Source organism: Marmota monax, unplaced genomic scaffold, assembly GCF_021218885.2.
Source record: "Marmota monax isolate L192 unplaced genomic scaffold, Marmota_monax_Labrador192_F-V1.1 WCK01_AAM20220418_F8-fsc00003, whole genome shotgun sequence".
Taxonomy (NCBI): Eukaryota; Metazoa; Chordata; class Mammalia; order Rodentia; family Sciuridae; genus Marmota; species Marmota monax.
In genome coordinates, this window is record NW_026694084.1 from 26,276,420 (window position 1) to 26,298,162 (window position 21,743).

Genomic DNA, 21,743 nt, shown 5'->3' on the forward strand with positions numbered 1-21,743 from the left:
AGGATATAGATGATCTGCAATTCACCAAACGTTCAGACTGGTCATTTAACTGTCAGGAAAACCCATTTCTATTTATTTGTTGGAAATTGTTGGATATTAGCCAGTCGAGCCCTGAAACCCATCATTTAAAGAATCATTAAAGGTTTGCAGTTATTTTTGTATGTCAGAGATGTGTTTTCGTTATGAAGAATAGAAGATTCATGTGGCTTGTTTCCTTTTAAAAAAAATTGTAATGATAGATATATCTCTTTATTACATGCTTTTTTCTTTGCACTAGTAATAGCTATTAAAGACCTCTGGGGTGCAACTAATGTTCTCTTTCTTGATCTGGATGCTACTTACATGGGTATGTACAATTAAAATTCATCAAGCGGTACTAACAGCATATGCACATTTATGTATAAGCTACACCTATTAAAATAAAAAATTTGTACTTTATTTGTTGTTACCATGATCAGAAAATGCAATAAAACATCAGTATACACAAGTACACCAATAGCTTGCTCCTCAAAATTTTTGTTGGAATGTTGCAACTCACCTACTGTTTGTTTACTTACCTGTCTTTTTTGTGGTAGGTAAGATGGCCACAAATCTATCAATAGATGGAGCCCTTCTGTGCTAGTCTGCAACATGTTTTGACTAATAGGACATTAACTATATAACTTCTGAGGCCAGGTTTGAAGATAATGTAAAACTTCCAGGTTTGTTCTCATGGAACTCACCCTTTTGTGATCTAGCCACCATGATGAGAGAAGCTATACACAAGGCACAGAGAGAACCAAATACTCTAGCTGACAGACCCAACTCACTTCCCAGCTAACACTAGTACCAATTGCCAGCTATTTACATGTGCCATCTTGGATGTTCTAGCTTGGTCAAAACTCCAGCTGATGGCATGTGGAGCAGGAGTTCTAGAAAAACTCAATCAGCCCCAGAAGCATCATAAATAAATAAATTATTGTGATTTTTTAAGCTCCTGTCTCAATTTAAAAGCATTTAATTCAGGAAAGATATTAGGTTAGGGTGTCTATTGTTTACCCATTTTTCCAGTGTTGGCATTGTCTTGGTCAGCACAGTGCAGTAGCTCTACAGTCAGACTGCAGGGTTTTGTTGTCTACTCGAGGCTGGCCATGGGGTAGGGGTGGCAGGAGAATGAGGGAAGACTGGGTTTGCTCAAAAAGAAGTAGGATGAGGCACAACGACAAGTCTGTGCAGTCAAGGAAATACAAGGACAGCACCCAGAGCTGGGCTTTTCTGGGAAATCTGATGAGTGTGTGAGAGAGTCCAAGCAGAACGAGAGTTCAAGACAGCCATGCCAGACTGGTACAGCCTGAGCAAAGAAGACTGGTAAGACTGAGGTCAGAAGGAAAAGAAAACATTTCTGACAGAGGACAAACATGCCACCACTTCTGAACACTCCAAGTAGGTAAAGAGTTTGGTATCCATGAGGGCGGGGCGGCTAGGCTGGCTCTCATGGGTTTAGGTCAAGAGATGATGGCTGCTAATATTGCTGGCAATACAGATGGTTCAGATACAATGGCAGACACATTTGCTCGGAGGAATAATCTCAAATCTCAGCAAAGAGACTTGCTGTTCCTGCAGCTATCATTACATTGGTCTCTAAGTAGGAAGGAAGGTGGTCAGCATGTAGCAGGGGTGAAGGGACTCATTACATACCCAAGGATGGTGAATTTTGACGTCAGAATTTAGATTTCAGTAGTCTCCTGAGGATGGAAACATCTTGGATAAGACCATTTGAAATGATCTTTAAAACAACCTAGCTTATGTTTTACTGAATAACACCTCACAGATATCCTTACTTCTGCCTGGGCCTGATCCCATCTCTAACTCAGATGAAAGCTTCACCAAGTCCCTTATGCTAAGAAACCAAACCCCTTAGTTTTAAAATCCTTTACAAAGCAAAATACACAAAGTGATATGCACCAGGGACAGCTTCAATCACCTCTTGTGCTTCTCTCTGCCCCTGACTCTCACCGTGTCCCCTGCTTGGGGATGGAGTGGGAGATCCGGCCTGTCAGATGTGCTGGTAACCGATTAAGAAATCACAGCATTTTTAGGTTTTGAAGTTGCCATATAAAAACAGCCTCCTCAAAACGAAGAGCTTGGTTGCATGATAATGAGTCGGAGAGGCTGGCTTAATCATCCTGATCTGTCTACAACAACGTGCAACGCCAGTCTACGCGTGTTTTCCACTGGATCCAGTCATCCCTGGCTTGGCATTACAAGCCCTCAGACAGTCACACACATGCGGTTGTCTGGAATAATGCAGGTGAGAGTCAGATAGGGCACCTGAAGTCCACTGTGTCTCAGGTTAAAAAAAAAACAACAAAAACATTCACTGAATTCTACTTAGGGTGCTTTCACCATAACTCTCAAGGCAGGGCTTTTGTTTCCTCATTTTGTTTATTTTATCCAAGAATCATGGTAATGAAGACATTTAAAATCACAAGCCGGTTCAGGCATAGGCATGCATGTGTGTGCGTCAGTGGAACACGTTCTACAAAGTAGTATTTTGGCTATGTGTGACGGTCAACCTGGCTAGGCTGTGGGCCCCACTGTTTGGTCACATGCCTGTCTAGGTATTGCTGTGATGTATTTCTCAGACTTAAATTGGTAGACTGTGAGCAAGGATTGGCCTTCACAATGTGAATAAGAGGACAGACAGGTCTCCACTCCACACTGCCTCAGCTCTTGAGTCTACTCCAACTCTGGCTACTCCAACTTTTGTCAGAATTGTCAGCCCCCCAAATCAGATGAGCCAATTCCTTAAAATCTCTCTTCATCCATATACATATCCTCCTGCTTCAATTTCTCTACAGATCCCTGACTAATATAATATGTAAAATATATTCCATTATTTTTTATTCTATATTATCATCTACTTAAAAGAAAAATGTTGTTTGTACGCACTCTATTAATTTCAGGCTACACTAATAAGTTGTGACTTGTTAAAAAAAATTGCTTTGTTATCATATAATTTGTACACTACAAGGTTCTCCCTCTTAAAGTATCTAATTTTAGATTTTGTCCTTGATGGAAAGCCTGGACCTTTTAGTAGTCACTCCCCAGTTGAGAAGCATGGTTCTAAGGTAGCTTCTCAAAGTCTGGTTAGAAACGGTCAGCCGCAGCATTGTTGGGGAACTTTTTAAAAATCCAAATTATTGCATCTCCTTCCCCCTTCCCCCAACCTACAGGATCAGACACTCTTAGAGAGGGGCCAGAGATCTGGGCTTGAACAAGCCCTCCAGGTCACTAAGATGCATATTGCAGTTTGAGAACTCCTTATCTACAGGACATTGTGTTTAGAGGCAGGTGGGTTGTATGCCCACGTGCTCCCAGAGTGAGAAGTGGCATCTGCTGGGTCTCATGTCACCAACAGGTTCTGTGGGATTCAAGCTTCATTCAGAAATCTTCTTGAAATGTTTAGGACTAAAATTTGGTTCAATGATCAGTTCACTAACCACTTGGGGGAATCAAAACTCAAAGATGAGTTTGGCTTCTGTCCCCTTTCACTGTGGATTTTGACCTGGGATGATGAAGGAGAGGTGGCTCAAGGACTAAGAGTCACCAGACCAGGGCTGTGGCAAAAGCGATCCTGCTTTTCCAGGCATATGTGAGCGGCAGGTTGCTTTGGTCTAGACAATGACAAGAGAGAAAAAATGGCACATGAGGAACGAAATAAATAGAGAGATGTAAGGAGAGGATCCAGAGGTTTCATGCAACCTAAGGGGCAGGAAAGAAACGGAGGTAGGCCTCCTGAGAACTGGAAAACCTTCAGCAGTGGAAGCTGAAGGTGAAGCCTTCAGTGTCACCTCTCCTTCTCCATCTGTCTCTGAATTTGTGTCCTCTGCTTTCTCAGGGCTCATGCTGGGGCTCTCTGTACCCGAGTCAGTTAGGTTTCCATAGCTAAGTGGCCCACTCTTGCCATTTTCCCAACTATCATTCCCTCTTCACAGGCCACCAATTAGCCCGTGGATGGGAAACCTAAGACATTTGTGTCTCAACTTCATACATTAACTATTCCAAAAATGGGAGCATCAGGCCTACAGACTAAACTAATTCTAAAACCATTGCTGATAAGAAAGATATAATTCAGAACTCAAAGCCAGGTGAGATGTGTTTTGTTATTCAAGCCATAGATATTCTAGTGACTATAAAAATATATAGCATGCCTATCCCAAGTCATTACTGAATAAGAGAGAGTACTTGAAATTGCACAAGGGGCATGTCTGGAATTTCCATGTGGACATCCATCCTGTAGTTTTGTATTCTCTCCTGTCAACAAGTGTGTGCTCTTAGACTGGTCACCACTTATTCCTGTACCTATGTTCCTTTGTGTATGAACATAAAGTGTGTGATGTATAGAATTTCTTCCACCTCTACACTCATTTGATTCAGCAGGGACGATCCAGCTTGAAGGAGCAAAGAGACAGGTAGAGTCTTTTGTCTTGGATAAATGTGCAGGGAATCTGTTTTCTTCTGGGAGTCAACGTGCCCCTCCACTACACACAACTGAAGGGACTTAGCTACGAGGCTAACAGCTGGGATTATGGAGTTTCTAGTAGCCCCTACCATGTTTTGTTGTGATTTATAAATCTTACATACATTCACAAACCAATCAATGACATATGTCCTTGGCTAGAGTTTTAAGTATCTGTGTGAAGTTTGCATTCAACAATTTTAACATGTGGTGCTTATTCGTAACCTTGGCTTCGGGGATGCCCAGTAGATGTTTGTTGTTGACAATGATGAAGACAGTTTCAAAACTGATATATAAAAAATGAGAATCTTCAAGAAAGATTATCTGACATTCATTAAAACAATGCCCAGATATGGCAAAACCCCAGGATAATATTGGTGTGTGATATTTCACTGTAAGTCCCATGAGTTGTGCATGGATTTGTGCTTTATGTAGCAAGGTTACTCCATGGCCTGTGGTATCAGCCTTATGGAACCTCTGAATGCATTACCAAAGGCACACCCTTCTGGAAAGAAACAGTCCTGTAGGTGACATTTAGCAACAGACAGTGCCTTTGTCTTAAGGAAAGAAGACTCATCTTCTGGTGGGGCTGGCCCTTGTCAAGGTTCAAGGATTGGTCAAGTAGAATGTCAGCTTGATTTGGAGCCTACTTGTTCCTGCATCTGAGTACTTTTGAGGATGCATAAGCCTTACAGCCTCACAGAGTGGCCCTTAGGGAAACCATCGACTGTGTAACTACAAACAGAACTAAAACAGGTGTTGCAGAACTTTATGCAATCATCTCAAAGCAACAGCCATTACTCTAAAAGTGTAGACTAAGGTATGTGCATATTTTGGTCTAAGTCATTATACTTCATTTTTTTTGTTTTTCTGCACTTGTTTTTTAATTAAAAAGGGGAGGACCAGATTTGGGTTTTTGGTAAGAAATAGACAATAGGAAGTTTTTGAAGAGGCAGTTATTATCACTACATCTGGTAATCAATAGTGGATAAAACTTTCATCCTGCTTGTACAATTGAAGGTCCTTGGCCATTGTGGGGTAGAATGCTTAATACAGTGTCTTCAAAAGAAACTGGGCATGTTTGGACTCTCACAAAGCAAAGTGAAGATGGGAATTCAACATGGTGACATATAGGAAAGTGTTCTTAAATTCTAAAGGACTATGTAAATGTTTGTTACTTTAATCTGCAAGTTAGCCAGTGTCAAGCTTAGCAAGAAACCACAAGAAGAATTCCTGATAATTTGGGGAAAACATGGGAATGCTCCCTATCCCCACAACTACATAGTGTTAAGAACATAATACGGATCCAGAAAAATAATTAAATAGGGGCTACACAACTGGAATATGGAGGTAAAATTATCATGAGTTGGAGTTGAGATGGCTTTATACCTAGAAAACTTAAGAGAGGCAGTTGGAAAACTGTTACAGAAGAAGAATCTAAGAGTTTGTGTAGGTACAAAATTATCATCTAGAAATCATAGCCTTCATATCTATAGACAAGAGTCAGTAGGAGTTAAAATGTAAAAGATTCCAAGCATAATAGCTATGAGTAAATAAAAATAATAAAAAAAAACATCTAACTAGTGGAGGATCACAAAGAATACTTAACAGAGTTATTTCTAGAAGAGAGTATTCATGTCACTCACCCCTGTATCCATCTATAAATTTAATGCAATCCCAATAAACTCACTTAAATTTTTATTCCAACAAAGGAGGACTGGATATTTTTAAAGATCTCATGCTACAAACATCTAAAAGTGCAGGATAAAATGTAGTTCTTGACCTTGAAGGAATAGCTGAAAGTCAAGAGTGGAAAACCAAACCAAACCAAACAAAAAACACAAGTGGATACTACGGCTGCACTGGGATAGAAAGGCTGGGTAGAGTGAAGGAGAGGTGATTGGTATCCACACCAAGAACAAGCTTAGCACTCTGTTAGAATAGCTAGGGGGCACACAACTCCATGGTAGCCATGTCTGCAAAGTGGCAAGTTCTAATTGATGTTCAGGCATAATTTAGACCCTTGAAGGGGTAAACAATTCATGAAAGGATAGATAGAATTTTTTAATAGCTTTTAATTTGAATAGAATAAAAAAAGCCTCTGATGATTTTTAACCACAGGCTTCTGCTTCACAAGGATCTGAGGTTAACATTTATACTGCCTACATGGTTCAAGCTGGTAATTATCATCAACATTGGCCTGTGCCAGTGGAATTCTGCCAGCACTTGGAAGATCCTTCAGGATAATGCTACTCTGTAAGGACACACCTTTCACCCAAGCATAGAGAATTCCCACAACTAAACACCCAGTGGAGATGAGCTCATGCTTTGGAATTTCAAAAACACTTGAGGTAAAACCTGAGAACAGGTTAAAAACTACATCATATTAGAAAAGATTTAAGTTTTTATTATGGGCTGAACTGTGTCCCCACAAAATTAATCTGTTGAAGTCCTAACGCCCAGTATTTCAGATGTGACTATATTTGGAAATAGCCTCTTTAAAGAGGTAATTAAGTTAAAGAAGATCATAAACTTGGGCTTATTCCAATATGACTAGTGTTCTTATAAGAAAAGGAGACAGACACCCCAGGATTAAGAGAATGTGAAGACACAGGGAGAAGCCAGCTTTGTGCAAGCCAAGGAGAGAAGCCTTGGGAGGGACCAGCATTGCTGACACTTTGACCTCAGAGTTTTATCCTTCAGAACGGCAAGAGAATAAATTTCTGTTGTTTAAGTCCCCCAGCCTGTGGTACTTTATCATGACAGCTGCAGCTGCCTAGTACACTTGTTATAACACACTAAAAGGGCAGAGATTGCATTAGAAGTCTATTTAGAATTAAAAAAAAAAACATGCACACACATACACACTCAGAATTTGACATTCTGGAAGAATAAAGGACTCTTGCTAAAAGCAAACGTGAAAAACAAAAACAGAAAATCACTAAAGGAAGTATATTATGAACAAGGAAACAAATTTTTAGGAAGGAATGGATATAGAAAGCAAAGTTGTGCAAAGAAATCTACTTGTGTACAAATATCTGTTGTATAAATGGATTTTAAAAAGTGATTTTGGAAGTGTAAAATGCCACAGTATTTAAGACATTTAACAAAATAATATGTAAGACAAGAGTTCAGTGAACACTTCTTAAGATACTTTGGGGGAGGGGTATGGGTTAGAGTTAATTTGTTTAAGTCAAATATGCATATTAAAAATTAAAGGGTAACTTCAAAGGAAATAGAAAATAAGTATTAGTCCAAAATAAGTAGGAAAAAAAAAGAAAAGAAAAACCCAAGTAAAAATAATAAAGATAGTACTAGGTAAAAAAAATAAAAAAAATAAAAACCAAATATTTCAACACTGGAAGAATTCAATACAAAAATGGCTGCTCCCCTCCTGTGTGGTTAATGTTCTGTGTTCCTGAAAATGAAGGAAGAAAACAATGGCGTAGAGCAGGTGTAGGCTCTGTTCTGGAGCTCTCCTCTAGCCACCTGTCCAAGTGGGTGATCAAATGACCCCCATCCATCAGGAGTCCTGCCACCAGGCAGCACAGACTGGGAAGGTTTGAAGTTCCATCCTAACCTGCCACAGGAAGGTGTTGGAGAGCTCTGTCACCAGTGGGGTATCTTTGGGGACAGCTGTCGGGCCCTGCAGATCCACCTTTGCAAAATTCATAATTACACTGAAAAAAAATTGAAAATAGTTTTCACTAGGGGCAACATTAAGTTTTTTAAAGAAAACAAATTTTTAAAAAATCACCAAAATGAATCAAAAAATCAAATGGTCTCAATCCTTTTATTCTTCTCCCCTTTCTGCCTAGGAGTGAGAAAATGAGAGCTACCCCACTTTATCATTATATATTACATGTCAAGGTGCACAGATGTCCCAGCACTGCTGGCCACTTTCATGCATGATGTTTTCCAGATTTTGCAGGAAACACCTAAAAACCTGGAAGCCATAGTAGTGATCTCCTGCTTCATGTGAAAATGCACAGATTATATTTACCAAATTCATATTTTCCTACCCCAATCTTTTCCTTTGGGATCCCCCATGAGGTTAGACCAATGTTCTTATATATTGGATCTCATATTTCTCTAGCTAATCTAATCACAGGCTTTATACAGTGATTTGACCCCATAGGATAATGGCTTGCTTTGTACTGAAATGTTCTTCACTGTGTACTATTTGATTTTGAAAACTTTTCAATTTTTTTGTTTCCTCCATTTATTAGCTTATACATACTTCCAGATAGAGGTCACATTTTGCATTTTAGTGTACTCATGTCCCTGACAGGTCTGATCCTACAGTAAGTACTTAACCTAAATTTGCTGAATTTTCTTGAGACTGTTGAGCAGAGTGCTTATAAAATTAGTTTTAGTTATTATCTTAGAATGCCCCCTGTAATTAGATCTTTGTTCATGGTCACTTTTGGCCACCTGGTGGCTTGTTAAAATTTCATCAAAGGATAGAGAAGACAGAAAAAAAAAAAAAAAAAAAAAAAAAAAAAAAAAAAAAATTGGCAAATAGCAATTAGAAACTGCAGAAAAGTATCAGTTAATAAAGAAACTAGAACTATTATGTTAAATTATATTAGACTATTAGAAGAGTTTGTTTTTTCCCCACATTTCCTACAACAACCTGTGAAGAAAAATTAAATCAGAGAAAGAATAATTACCTTGGAAACCTGATAAGAAGGCAAGACAAGGCACTACCAGATGTGTGGCAAATTTTCTTTGAGTTTCCTGGAAGTACTTGTGAGATTTTTTTTCTTTTCCTGTGTATTAGTGGGGTTGGTTCTTACCTAGAAGACAGCTACTTCAAGGTTAGCCCAACTGTCCTCTGAATAGAACTTCCCATGAGCCACCTCAAAGGTGAACCATTGAGTTCCCCTTGATTTCATTCATAGATCTCCCATTGTGGCACTTATTATGGTTCCTCTAGTTCACTCCTTGGTTGTAACTCCAGCCCTGGACAGTGTGCATTGGAGGGAAGTGATAGTGTTTAACTGATATTCCCGCTTTGCACAATGGTCCTTGCAATAAAAATAAGAGTGAATATATACTATGAATGAAATCTTCTTATCAGATGTACTGATAAACGTGTTGCAAACATTCAATCTTTGCAAAGTCTTTGCAAAGCAGTTATTTTACCCCTTTCACAGATAAGAAAACCGGAGCTTATAAATATTAAAATAGCTTGCCCAGGTCACACCTAATCCAGGTCCTTTGTTACCACAGTACACAATGGAGGTTATTAAACTTCATTGTGCCTCAGCATCTTCTGGAAGCTCACTGAAAATGTAGAATTTCAGGTCCCTGCTCCTAGAGTGATTCTGATTCAGTAGGTTTCAAGTAGGGTCCTGAAGCCTGCATTTCTGACTAGCACCATTCCCTTTCCAAGCAATATTGACAGTATTCTGTAGAACATTCTAGAACCACTGACACATTGCTGCTGCACTACGATAGCATAGAGCTCTACAACCATGCCCTTGGTGCTCAATCAGTGAAGTAAATATGTTTGTTGACATTCATACAAAATAAGCTGTATCTACAAGAGGGAAGAGGCATTCAAATGTATATCAATTCAAATGTATATCTTTCAGGATATCTGAGAGTCTTCAAATGGTTCCCAAAAGACAAAATTCAGTTTGTCTCCAAAATAATTCGATCACTGATTCCATTATTTTTTTCCCAAGCATACCCTGTTTTAAACTGCAGTCACAGAATTTGGAAAACAGTGTCTTGGAAAATAAACATATAAAAATAACTTGTGGGGCTGGGGATGTGGCTCAAGCGGTAACGTGCTCGCCTGGCATGCGAAGGGCGCTGGGTTCTATCCTCAGCACCATATAAAAATAAAATAAAGATGTTGTGTCCACCGAAAACTGAAAAATAAATAATAAAAAAATTCTCTCTCTCTCTCTTAAAAAAATAACTTGTATGGGCATGAGGTTCTACAGTGTACACAGTACTCTCACATTCATCTCTGTGAGCTCAGAGAGGCTGTCAGTGGTTTGTGCAAGAAGCAACAGCTTGAAGGAGCAGAATGAGGATGAGACTGTGTCTGGGTTCAGTGTCACTGTTCATCTCCAGTATCACAGCAGGTACCCATCTTCCCCATCTAACCCAAGTGCTCAGGAGAAATAGTGAAACAGAGTAGAAAGTTTATCCTTTCTGGGCCTCAGTTTTCTCACCTGTAATATGAGGCAGTTGGAACAAATTTAAGAGAGATCCTTTGTCCTAAGTCAAATCACCATCCTATCCTCAGTAACATGACTGAATTTACAATCAAATTTATCAACTCCTTATGCAGTTCAATCTACCTTCCTTAATCTAGGAGGCAGAAAGAGAGCTAGGCCCTCTGCAGTGTGATAACAAATCACATGCATTTCTTCCTCTGGCATATTATGTCTCCCAGCATGTGCCTGCAGAAAATTTTTACACAACTGCCTTTTGAAAAATTGTTGCAAAGGCCAGAGTAGCATGCCCTTTTGTACCCTGGCTCTGTCCTGCCATCTTTTAAAAAACAAAAACAGACAACACAGCACTCCCTTGAAATGTCACCAGTGTCCTTGTGGTCAGTGCCACATGGCCATGCCTGGAGGTCTTAAATCTACTGTTACTCAACAGCAGGCCTGGATGTCAGCTTCCTTTTGATAATAAAAACCATTACCTGACTCTTCAAACATTTCGACTTTCCACCTTATTTCATAGTTCATAAAACACATTTCTGATGTGGAGGAGTTTTTTATTTAAGAAGAGATATAAGAACATTTTTTTTTCTATCCCTTGCTTGCTTATTACTTCCCCAAAGCCATGAGATGGTGATTCTGCAACACAGTTCTAACTGCCCAGGTCTGTTAAATACCTGTGCACTGGGCGTCTTGCTGCCCTGCCCTCATCTCCATCTCCCTGTGCATCTGGCATCAGTTCTACCAGTGCCAGCGTTAAAATGTATGCCATGCAACAAATTAGTTGCACATTAGTAGCAGAGCCAAGGAGCAGCATGATGGATCCAACTATCTGTGTGAGCTTAGGTCAGAGTCTCAACTGAGGACGCCTGGAATGCAAAGGTCAGCAGCTTGGCATCAGCTCCTGAGCACACATGGAGCCCATCTTGCTCAAAGGAGTCATTGGGAAAGTCGATTAATACGGGGCTCTGTTAAGAATTCAGGGGAGGAAAAGCCCCCTTGCAAGACCCACAGGGCTTTACTATTATGGATTGCCTTTCTGCTCACATGAAGCATTTATTGGGTTTATCCCCCACATAAGAGAAAGTTAAACATCCAAATGGCATTATCATATTTCTGGGAATGAAATACCATTCATCAGGGATCCAAGTGAGTAGCCTCAAGGCTGGGGTGAAAGTTTTAAAGCACATCTATGTGGGCCTAAATGTTATTTTTACCATCTTAAAAAGCATAAGCTGGTTTCAATCTAATGGAGGTAGAATGATGAGAACATGGGTTTGCCTTCCTTATTTATTTTCTTCCTTTCTTTCCTTTTTTATTTCTCCCTTTCCTACCAATCTCTTCTTTAACTTCATGTGGTAATAAATAGTTCCTTTTAAAAACTAACTGTTCTTCTCAGAGTGGAGTCTCAAATCATCCCCTGTAATTAATCATTTAGTACCTCATGTTACAGGTGAGAAAACTGAAGCCCTATTACCCGTTTTTTTTTTTTTTTTCTTTATGGAGGAAAACAAACCCTAATAGTGGAAAAATTTTATTAGGAAAGGAAGACTTCCACACATCTGTAGGACTGCCATCATTCAAAGTAGTTATTTAACAGTTCATTTTGTGTAAGAATGTCAAATTTTCCTTTTCTCTAAGGTTAGAACAATGAAGTAGACAGTTCTAGCATTTGGTGATTGTCCAAATGATTATCTGAACCAATGCTGGTATTTAAAATTAGCTTGATTTTGTAGTCTCGGTTTGAAAGAGAAAAATGAGCAAACAAATAACACAATGTCTTGTTTAAAATGACAGAGTAGGCAGAGCTCACATTTTTATATGTCACTTAAAATTTAAAGGTCAAACTCATCATTCCGATAGTGAAGATCAGCTTTCTTGTCAGCACAATTCAAAGAGTAGTTTTATTCGCAATGGTCACAATTTTTTTCTGGCAGAATCCTGATAAGTACTTTGCCCCATGACAGCCATGAGGCTCACACAACAGGAGCAACGATGCTTGCCTGTGTTCTTCATGAAGGGGAATGTGTTTCCTGCAGATCCTGCAGCCCACCTTCCTAAACTAGGTTCCTAGCCTTGCACACAGGCACATGCTCACTCATCAAGCGAACAGTTCTCTAGTAGTAAATGGTGTAGAATCAGTGAGCTCTAAGGAGTGTTAAAGGAAACAATGAATATGAAATTACTCTATAAAGCACCAAGCAAATATCCAGTTGTGCTGTTGTAACTTGTGTAGTACTTTGAGCTGAGACACCAAGGAAGAAAATTTTTGTAGAATGAGACATTGGAGTGTTCACTTCCAAATCTATTTTGGTACCATACATAAGGCCCTAGACTCTATTTCATAAAAAGCAATATGCTTCCGCTCTAACTTTTTAAAAGAAAGACAGTTCTGAGTGCACAAATTCATATATACAGGGCGAAGACTGAATTAATAGGCACAGCTCATGAGAACTAGTAGTGAAGTAAAACAGAGTACCTGGCCTGGTGGTAAAAACCCAAAAACGAAGCTAAATTATCTCCCAAAGGAAGTTAACAGCATTCAGCTTCCTCATGCATTTTGAATGAGGTGATCTGTTGGTCAGCCTTGGTTGGCACAGTAGCATGTCCTACCTCACTCCCTGTTCAAAATTCCCCTCCAGGTCCCTAGCTCTGTGAGGCTAGAGACAGGGAGTGTGGTAAGTTGAGTGGAGTAGAACAAAAGTGTGTGTGTGTGTGTGTGTGTGTGTGTGTGTGAGAGAGAGAGAGAGAGAGAGAGAGAGAGAGAGAGAGAGAGAGAGAGAGAGAGAGAGATATGAACATATACATGGACCACAGTGGAATACCCATGTAACTCTAATGTAGATTTTCATGAATTGCTAAGGAATTGTCTCTGAAGACAAATCCAAAGAAGAATTCTAAAAATGCAGCACAGCAACGTTTGAATGAAAGTATAACAGCCTAAGGGGGTTGCTAAGAAAGTAACACCTGAATACATATATGCAACGCTCCAGCTACCCAAGATTAATGGCTCTTCTTAAATGAGGCCATGCATCTTGCGACTTCCCTCTTTGAGCATGCTAGTCCTGCAACCCAGAAAGTCTTTCTCTGCCTCATCTTTAACCGATGTGATTCTGCAATCTGTATACAGGGGAAAAATGGGAGTTCATAACCCACTTGAATCAAATGTATGAAATATGATATGTTTTGAACAACTAATAATAAAAATAAATAAATAAATAATAAATAAATAAATAAAATATTCCATTTGAAAAAAAAAAAAGATTCAGCTGAAGACCTTTCTTGACTTCCCAGGTCAAGTTAACTTATTCTTTCTTTGGAGCCCTCACAGATTTAATTTAGAAATACAGGATAGCATGCACGATTCTATATTTGACATTCTTAGTTTTGATGTTTGTCTTCTCGATGAAAAAAATTTCTTGAAAATACCTTTGCATCTCCAACCCATTGCCTTGACCATTATACATAATGACCTAAAATAAATCCCCTCTTCCCTTAGGTACATAGTGCCTGTTACTTTTGTGGCACTTATGACTGAATGGCCTACAGGTTATCCACCTTCCCGGGAGGCTCCACTGTAGCGTCTATGTAGTTCACCATGACAGTTCTGGTACTTATGACTGCTTGGCTGTTCCATGTACTGTTCCATGTACTCAATAGATATTTATTAAATGAATGAATTATAGGTACTGAATAACATTCAGCAAATAAATAAGCAAATAACTAGCCAAATATTGTTATTTTTAAAAACCATGGTATTATTTATAAGCAAAAATATGTTCAATCCCTAAAAGATGATAAATAAATGAATTTTTTAAAAAACCCAGATTCTTATGACAGTTCCATTTTGGATTCTATTTGTGTGGTAACCTAATTATTATTCAAATTAGATGCCTGAAGCTTAGGGCAGAGGAAAAACAAGGTGGAAAAAGATCAAATGATAAAAACCCTTGTGTCCAGAGAAGTTTTTTTTTTTTTTTTTTCATATTTCTAAGGTCTGCTTTCCCGGGATAATATCAAGGTGCATGTAGTTTCCAGAAAACTGTCTGCTTCAAATACAGTACTCGCAATTGTTTTTAAGGTCCTTGTTTGTTACAGGAAAACCTTAACCATGGATTCAAGCCCATGTTTATAGCAGCACAATTGACAACACCAAACTATGGCACCAGCCCAACTATGGAATGGATGGATGGATAAAGAAAATGTGGTAGAACTCCACAATGGCGTTCTGTTCAGCGGTAAAGAAGACCAGAATTATGTCATTTGCAGGAAAATGGATGGGACTTGAGACTATTATGTTAAAGGAGATAACTTGAACTCAGATGGTTTCGGTCATATGTGGAAGCTAGAGAGGAAAAAGGAAAAGAAAGCTGGTAGGGGACCTCATACAAATTGAAGGAAGTTCTTGGGAAGAGTATAAGAAAGGGAATGGGGAGGGAAGAGGAGAAGGAAAGGGGAAGTCCTCGGGAAGGATATTCGCCAAACTGTATTGTTATACTGTGTGCATGCGCAAATATGTAACGATAAATCCCACCATTATGCACAACTGTAGTGTACCAATAAAAATATGGAAAAAAACAATAAAGGCTTAGGTAAAAAGAGGAGAAAACAATAAAATATACCTGTATGGGTTAGTTTCCACAAAAGTCATCAAGAATCCTAAGCTTCCCACAGATTCTTCCTCAATCTTTTTTGTTTTTAACATTTTTTAGTTGTAAATGGATCTTTTAACTATCTATCTATTTATTTATTTATTTATCTGTCTGTTTATTTATTATTTATTTATATGCGGTGCTGAGCATTGAACCCAGGGCCTCACACATGTCAGGTAAGAGCTCTACCACTGAGCCACAAGTCCAGTCCTTCCTTCAACTTTTGATCTCTTCCAGTGAAGACAGACAGGAATTTTTGAAGACATTATTTTATATCTTTGTTAAAAACTCAATTTTATACATTTAGTTATAATTATCTTATTTAACCAAGTTTATGCACACTTTAGAAAGTTGTTTTTATAATTGGCAGTTAATTAAACAAGGAATTATTTCTACAAGATTGTTAATAGGGTCTTGGTTAAAATTATATACACATGAATTTCACATTCCATCTCCAGGGAAATTGGAATGGATCTATATACTTTGATTTATGACCTCTCTTCCAGGCATCAAGTAGGACTTTTTTTTTTTTTTCAAGTAACACTCTTTTTATTTAAGGATTTTTTTTTTCTGTGAGATTAAGCTGTGAGTCACATAAGATCCATACAAAGCTTTTGAATCTTTCCCCTTTTTGTAGACCAGTTCATGTCCGATTTCTTCCTTCCACATTTCCCTGGAAATCCCAGTTCATACTGATCCTTCTTGCTCTCTAATTTCAGAAGCTCTTTTGTTGGGTACACATTTGGATTCTTCATGAAGTTCAATTTTTACACCAGTACTTACAGGAGATCTTTGGTTTTTATTGACTCATTTACTACAATTTTTATTTTGTGTGACCCTGGACACAGATGATCCATAGTCATTTGTAATTTTGCTAAGGGCTGGTTCTGAAAGTATGGGCTGACCCAGTATTGGAAGAGGCAGCTGAGTGCTTTGCAGGGCACCTCAGTATGGCTGTGCTGTGCCACCCTTAAAGAAAGTCATTTCAGACACACACTCCACACTGGGATGCTAGGTTTCTTCCTGTAAAATGGCATAAAAAGCCAAATGACAATACTGATGATGATAACTCTAGGAAAGTGACAGTTCTGTGCCAGGAAATTGAAGTTAGAGATAAAGATTAAAATATTGAGCTGGTAAGTAAGTCTGAGCCCTATGACATGTCAATATTTTAGTGAAAGGATCAATGAAAATTCTTTTCACTGAACTTAATAGGGAAAATTTTGTAGAGGTATTTAGTAGCATTCATAAGTTGGAGATTTCTAAAACCTGCCATACAAATTCCATCCCAAAAATATTCCTTAGTAGTGAGTCCCACATTTCCAATACGTTGAGCCAACTAGAGGGCTGATTGTCTCATCTGCTGCATTAAACGTATTGATGCTTTGTGCCCAGCCCTGTGCCAGACACTGCACAGAAAATATTTCATTTAAGAAACATAAATTCTCTTTTAAGGTAGGGTATTAATGCTTTTTCTTCTTCTTTTTTTTAATGGACCAAAAGCTGAGGATTAAAGACATCAGGAAACTTTCTATTAGTCACCTAACCAGTAAGCAACAAAGGATGGATTAAAATCTTGGTAGGTCCCTGTCCAAAGCCCACTCTTCTTCTCCTATATTATGCTGTTATTTCAACCTCTGTCATGTTTCTTTGCTTCCTCCATATTCATTCAATAAATTCTTATTGGACTTAGTGGACTCCAATCTTATTTCCATGTACCCAAATCCACCTTAGTCAAAAGGCTTGTTGCCTGAATTCAGCAATTAAGATATAGTCTATTAAATTGTGCAGCAAATAGTAGCACACAAACACAGCACTCTTCCTCTCCACATATACCAGGGATATTTTTATGTTTTGTGTACTGACACTTTTGACCTCAGGGTATGTCTACCAACTGCATCTTCCCTGAGGAGTGCCCCAGCATATTTATTTCCAAAGCCTCCGACAAAAATCCAATTGGGTTAATATGCATTTTTCCCTCCACACCCCTTAGTAGGGGTACCAATGATCTATAAGGCAGCATAGCAGGTTGATAGCTAACTGGGAAAAAGAGGATGGAGTAAAGAGTCCAGGAAACCTGCAACTGAGAAGAATCAGACTGTATTTCCCATAAAATTTGGTTGGGTTGTATGTGAAGCAGAGAGTAAGAGAACAAAGTGAGGAATGGAGAGGTGGAGGGTAGGGTAGGGAGCTCAGAAGTTAGATGAACTTCACAATTGCGTGTTTTAGGGACCATGACAGAGTAGTTTGATAAACAGGCCCAATGATACACATTGTGATTGCTATTCTAGAAGCCTGTTGGAACAGGAGGAAAACATTAATTACACTTAGGCAAAAACAGGTATTGGTTAATGGTTATAACTAGAAACCAACTTCTCCATTTCCTCCTCCTGATGCTCTTCAAGGTTTTACTCTTCTGTTCTTTCTCATTTTTCCAGAGAGATCTTCTACTTTTGGAATTTTCCTCTCTAGAAGGTTCTCATCTCTGTCCCTACTTCTGACCTGACCAAAGTTCCAGATGCTCCCTTGGAAATCTCCCATACTCTCTAGTGGCCAAAGAGCAATGGCAAGATCATGCTTTCACATAATTCCAAAGAGTTCTGATCTTATTTACATGCATGGTGAGGATCACCCTAGTTGAGTCATGTATGCCCTGGACTGAAAGTCAGACAGGGGTGTTTTTCGCTCACATCTATTACAAACTGGCTACGTAACTGTGGCCAAGTACCACAAAATTGCCAATCCATAGTCTATCATTTTTCTCTGCTACTCCAGCTCTGGAGCTCTGTAAGAATTCACAGTTCTTAAAGCCCATAGAATAAGTAAGACATATATCTGAGTTTTATTTGCTGGAGGCCACAGAAAAGCCACAGGCAAGCTGAATGAAGAGCTCTCGTTTTCTGACTTTCAATCTAGTCTTACTACATTAAAAGGATGATAAATTCATGAGAAATAAAGGACAGCTATTCAAACATACCTGCATCTCACACATTAAAAAAATTTTTTTTAAACTTGACGTTTCCAAGTGATGAAATCCCTAAATTACAGACAGTTCACCATCTAAGCATTTTCCTGTGAAATGATGACTGTTTAGAACACAGAAATGAGACCCAGGTGCTTGAGTTCCCTCTTCCCCATTCTTCCAATCCACAGAAAAGACACTTAGTAGACATGAGGTAAATTCTACTTTATTCCAAGAGAGAATATGTCACAGTGTCTATTGGCAACAGGGATAGATGTCCTGGCCAGTACCACTGGTCCCTGCCCATTCACTTCACAGACATGGGCTGGTAAACTCTCAGACACTCTCTAGGCATCAGACCTAAATAACCCATCTCTTTTCTCTGCAAGGTGGAAATCTGAGGGTCAAAAACGGACCAGGGAATATTTTAGGGCCTCTCTCTGAATCGTCATGACAGAGAAGTGAGCGGGGTAATGATGAGAGTCCTGTTTGACCTCCGTGAAGTTCCTCACCTTCATCTCGATGCAGCTCATAGGCAGCTATAGATATTGTTAGGTCAGATTCCAGAACTCCAATTACACCTGTATTTTGATCCCTAATGCTAAATAAAATCAATATAAAAATGTCAAATTTACTTACTTGATAAACCTTGTAGCTGATTTAGCCTACAGAACATGAACATGCCAACCGTGCTAAATTGCCTTTCTTCAGAAATATTGCAGCCCAATCCTATTAGGAGTAATCAAAAGCCCCAAACAAAAATGTAAGGATGCAAAGGGACTCTGAAAATGATGTTTGGGGATTTCAAAGCATCAAAAGATAATTATTCCATCCTGTGCGAGAGGAAGAGCAGGGAAATGCCAAGGGAGCTATTAGAATTTTAAGTAAAGCTACACTTCTAGGTGGTGCTTATATGCTTCCACACGTCCCAGAACTGCTCCCCATGTTCATCTCTTTCCCACCTAAAGTTCTGAGGTATGTCTGCTGAAGTTTCCTCCCTCATGGGCGCACACTGGTGGTTGTGGTAGTTATTGTTGGTCCTCCACCAAAATGCTCTTTTTTAGGACAGTGCAACCAAATTGCACATGAATATTGGCTGTCCACGGTGTCACTCTGCTCAAGAGAATTACTCTTACATGATCAAAGTGATCTCTCTCCACCTCCAGAGAGTCCACGGTCAATGGGTAGATGGCATCCTTGCTCCTTTGGCTTCAGATGGGAGAGCTGTGTGGCCATGTACACTCTAGAGCTCCAGGAGAGGTGATATTTCAGCTGTACTTCAGTTGGTACCACATCTTTATTTAGCCTCCTCCCTGTCTTTCCTGCCTGCTTCACTCACTTCCTTACAGGCTGTTCCTAAAAGCCTCCTTCAGTAATTCACTCCCTGACAATCTCCATCTCAGGCTGTGTCTAAAGGCATCGATGGATGTAAGGTCCAGTGATCCCCGGAAGCCTAAATTGGCATGTGTTGCCTTGACATCGCTGAGCCTTGGTTGATCCCAAAGGACTACTTGGGAATTCTGCTCTCACTGAAAGGAGCCCCACCCAGTAGGAATTGTGCCATCGTGCTAGATCTCATAACTGCTGGACCAGGTTAAGGACTCCACCTGGCCTTCAACCTAAGATGTTTTATTTCCATAACAATCTAAAAAAGGACTCAAACAAACCAGTTGCACTTCCCTTTCTTGTTCCTACAAAGCCTGCTTCCCACACTTCTAGTCTTTCAGTCTGCTCTGTAGCAGTGTGCAAACCACGGCCCATAGGGTCCTCCTGCCCCAGGTTGTGAGGTGTGACTGAAAACTGGACCAATCTCATCTGTCCAGTGTGGAATTGTGTATTCAACCATCTCACTCTGGTTAAGATGGAAAGTCCCTCTCTCACCAATAGGGTGAATACAAAGGGACCCAGAATCTAACAGTCATACAGTCAGGCTGGGGGAGATTTTCTATTTCTATCTTGAGTTCTACTGTCTGCTCTACAGAGGTGGAAGAAGCCCACATGCAATTGTGTGGACCAGTCTATCAGGAGTGAGACGTGCCTGCTCCCACTGCTCTTCCATGGCAGCCCTGACGTTTCCCCATTATGAGTTGTGCTGCCACGTCATGCAGAAAAGGGGCATATTTTCATCCTTTCATGATGGCTGCCTCTGCCAACCACCCATCTCCATCTGAATACTCTGATATTTCAGAAGAGGGGGGCAATTTGAATTACACCCATACTGGCACATTTAATTTAAACATGTACAGCAAAAGACTAACATGAAGATACCCAAGCTGTTGCCAGGTTTTCCTCAGTCTGCCTCCATCTCAGGGGTGATTCATTCAGGAACTTGATGACTGCTTTTTAAAGCAACACAACAGGCCGATTAACGCTTAATTGCATTAACAGTCTGTGTTTTCTAGCACAACCAACAGTCTTGATTTAAGGATGATGCAAGCCAAGGGTAACCTGAATAGTTTATTTCTATCTCTTATCAGATGGGAGTTCCCTCAGGTCAGAGACTATTTTCTTCCTGGAAGAAGTGGTGGGAAATTCCGACTTAGGTGATTTTCAGGCAGATGGTGGGGCGGATATATTTAGAGACTCCAGAAATATCATTCCATTAATTACACTGTCAAGATCTTGATTACCACCAGCCTGCTTTACTCAGGTCATACCTATTTTACATTCACACTTGAGATTCTTTTAATATAGCTGGGCAATACGGCTAGCAAATGAAATTACTTGGTTATATTTACTTGGAATCTGGGGTGGGGGTAAAAAAATCACTATTGTTAGAACTGAAAATGAATGGTAGTACAAAATCGTGAGAAAATAGAACATGTGGACACACGCATACACTTGTATATATACATATATAGAATGAGCTATATGTTTACATAAATAAACAGAAAATAAATAGGGACAGATGGATAAATGAATGGATAGATAAGATGGATTAGATGGATAGAAAGATGATGGATATATGATTGAGAGATACAAAGGGAAACAGGGAGATCAATATAGCCTTTCTAGGTGTAGTGGTGCACACCTGTAATTCCAGAAACTTGGGAGGTTGGGACAGGAGGATCACACAAGTTCAAAGCCAGCCTCAGCAGCTTGGTGAGATCCTAACAACTTAGTCAGAACCTGTTTCAAAATAAAAATTTAAAAGGGCTGGGTAGTTAAGCGCCCCTGTGTTCAATCCCTGGTTCCAAAAAGAAGAAAAAGAAAGGGCAGGGTGGGGGGAAGGTGAAGTCTTGCTTTGGCACAGCAGTGTTAAGACTATAAAAATGGAAAAATGGCTGTGAAAGCTGAAACCACACTAAGTGATCTTTATCATCAGTTGGAAAAAATAGGGTTGTTGCCTGACCTTCACACTTTTTTAATCAAAATATTACAAACTATTTTACAGCTAGTTACACCTATGTAGGGAAATGAAACAGAGTAAAATTAATATG

The 21,743-nt window shown here is 39.4% G+C and overlaps 1 protein-coding gene across 1 annotated transcript in view; it reads right to left on the bottom strand.

Moving 5' to 3' along the window:
- Sntb1 (syntrophin beta 1) overlaps positions 1–21,743 on the bottom strand; it is a 234,752-nt gene that overhangs the window by 66,483 nt on the left and 146,526 nt on the right. The gene's annotated exons all lie outside the window — the stretch shown is intronic.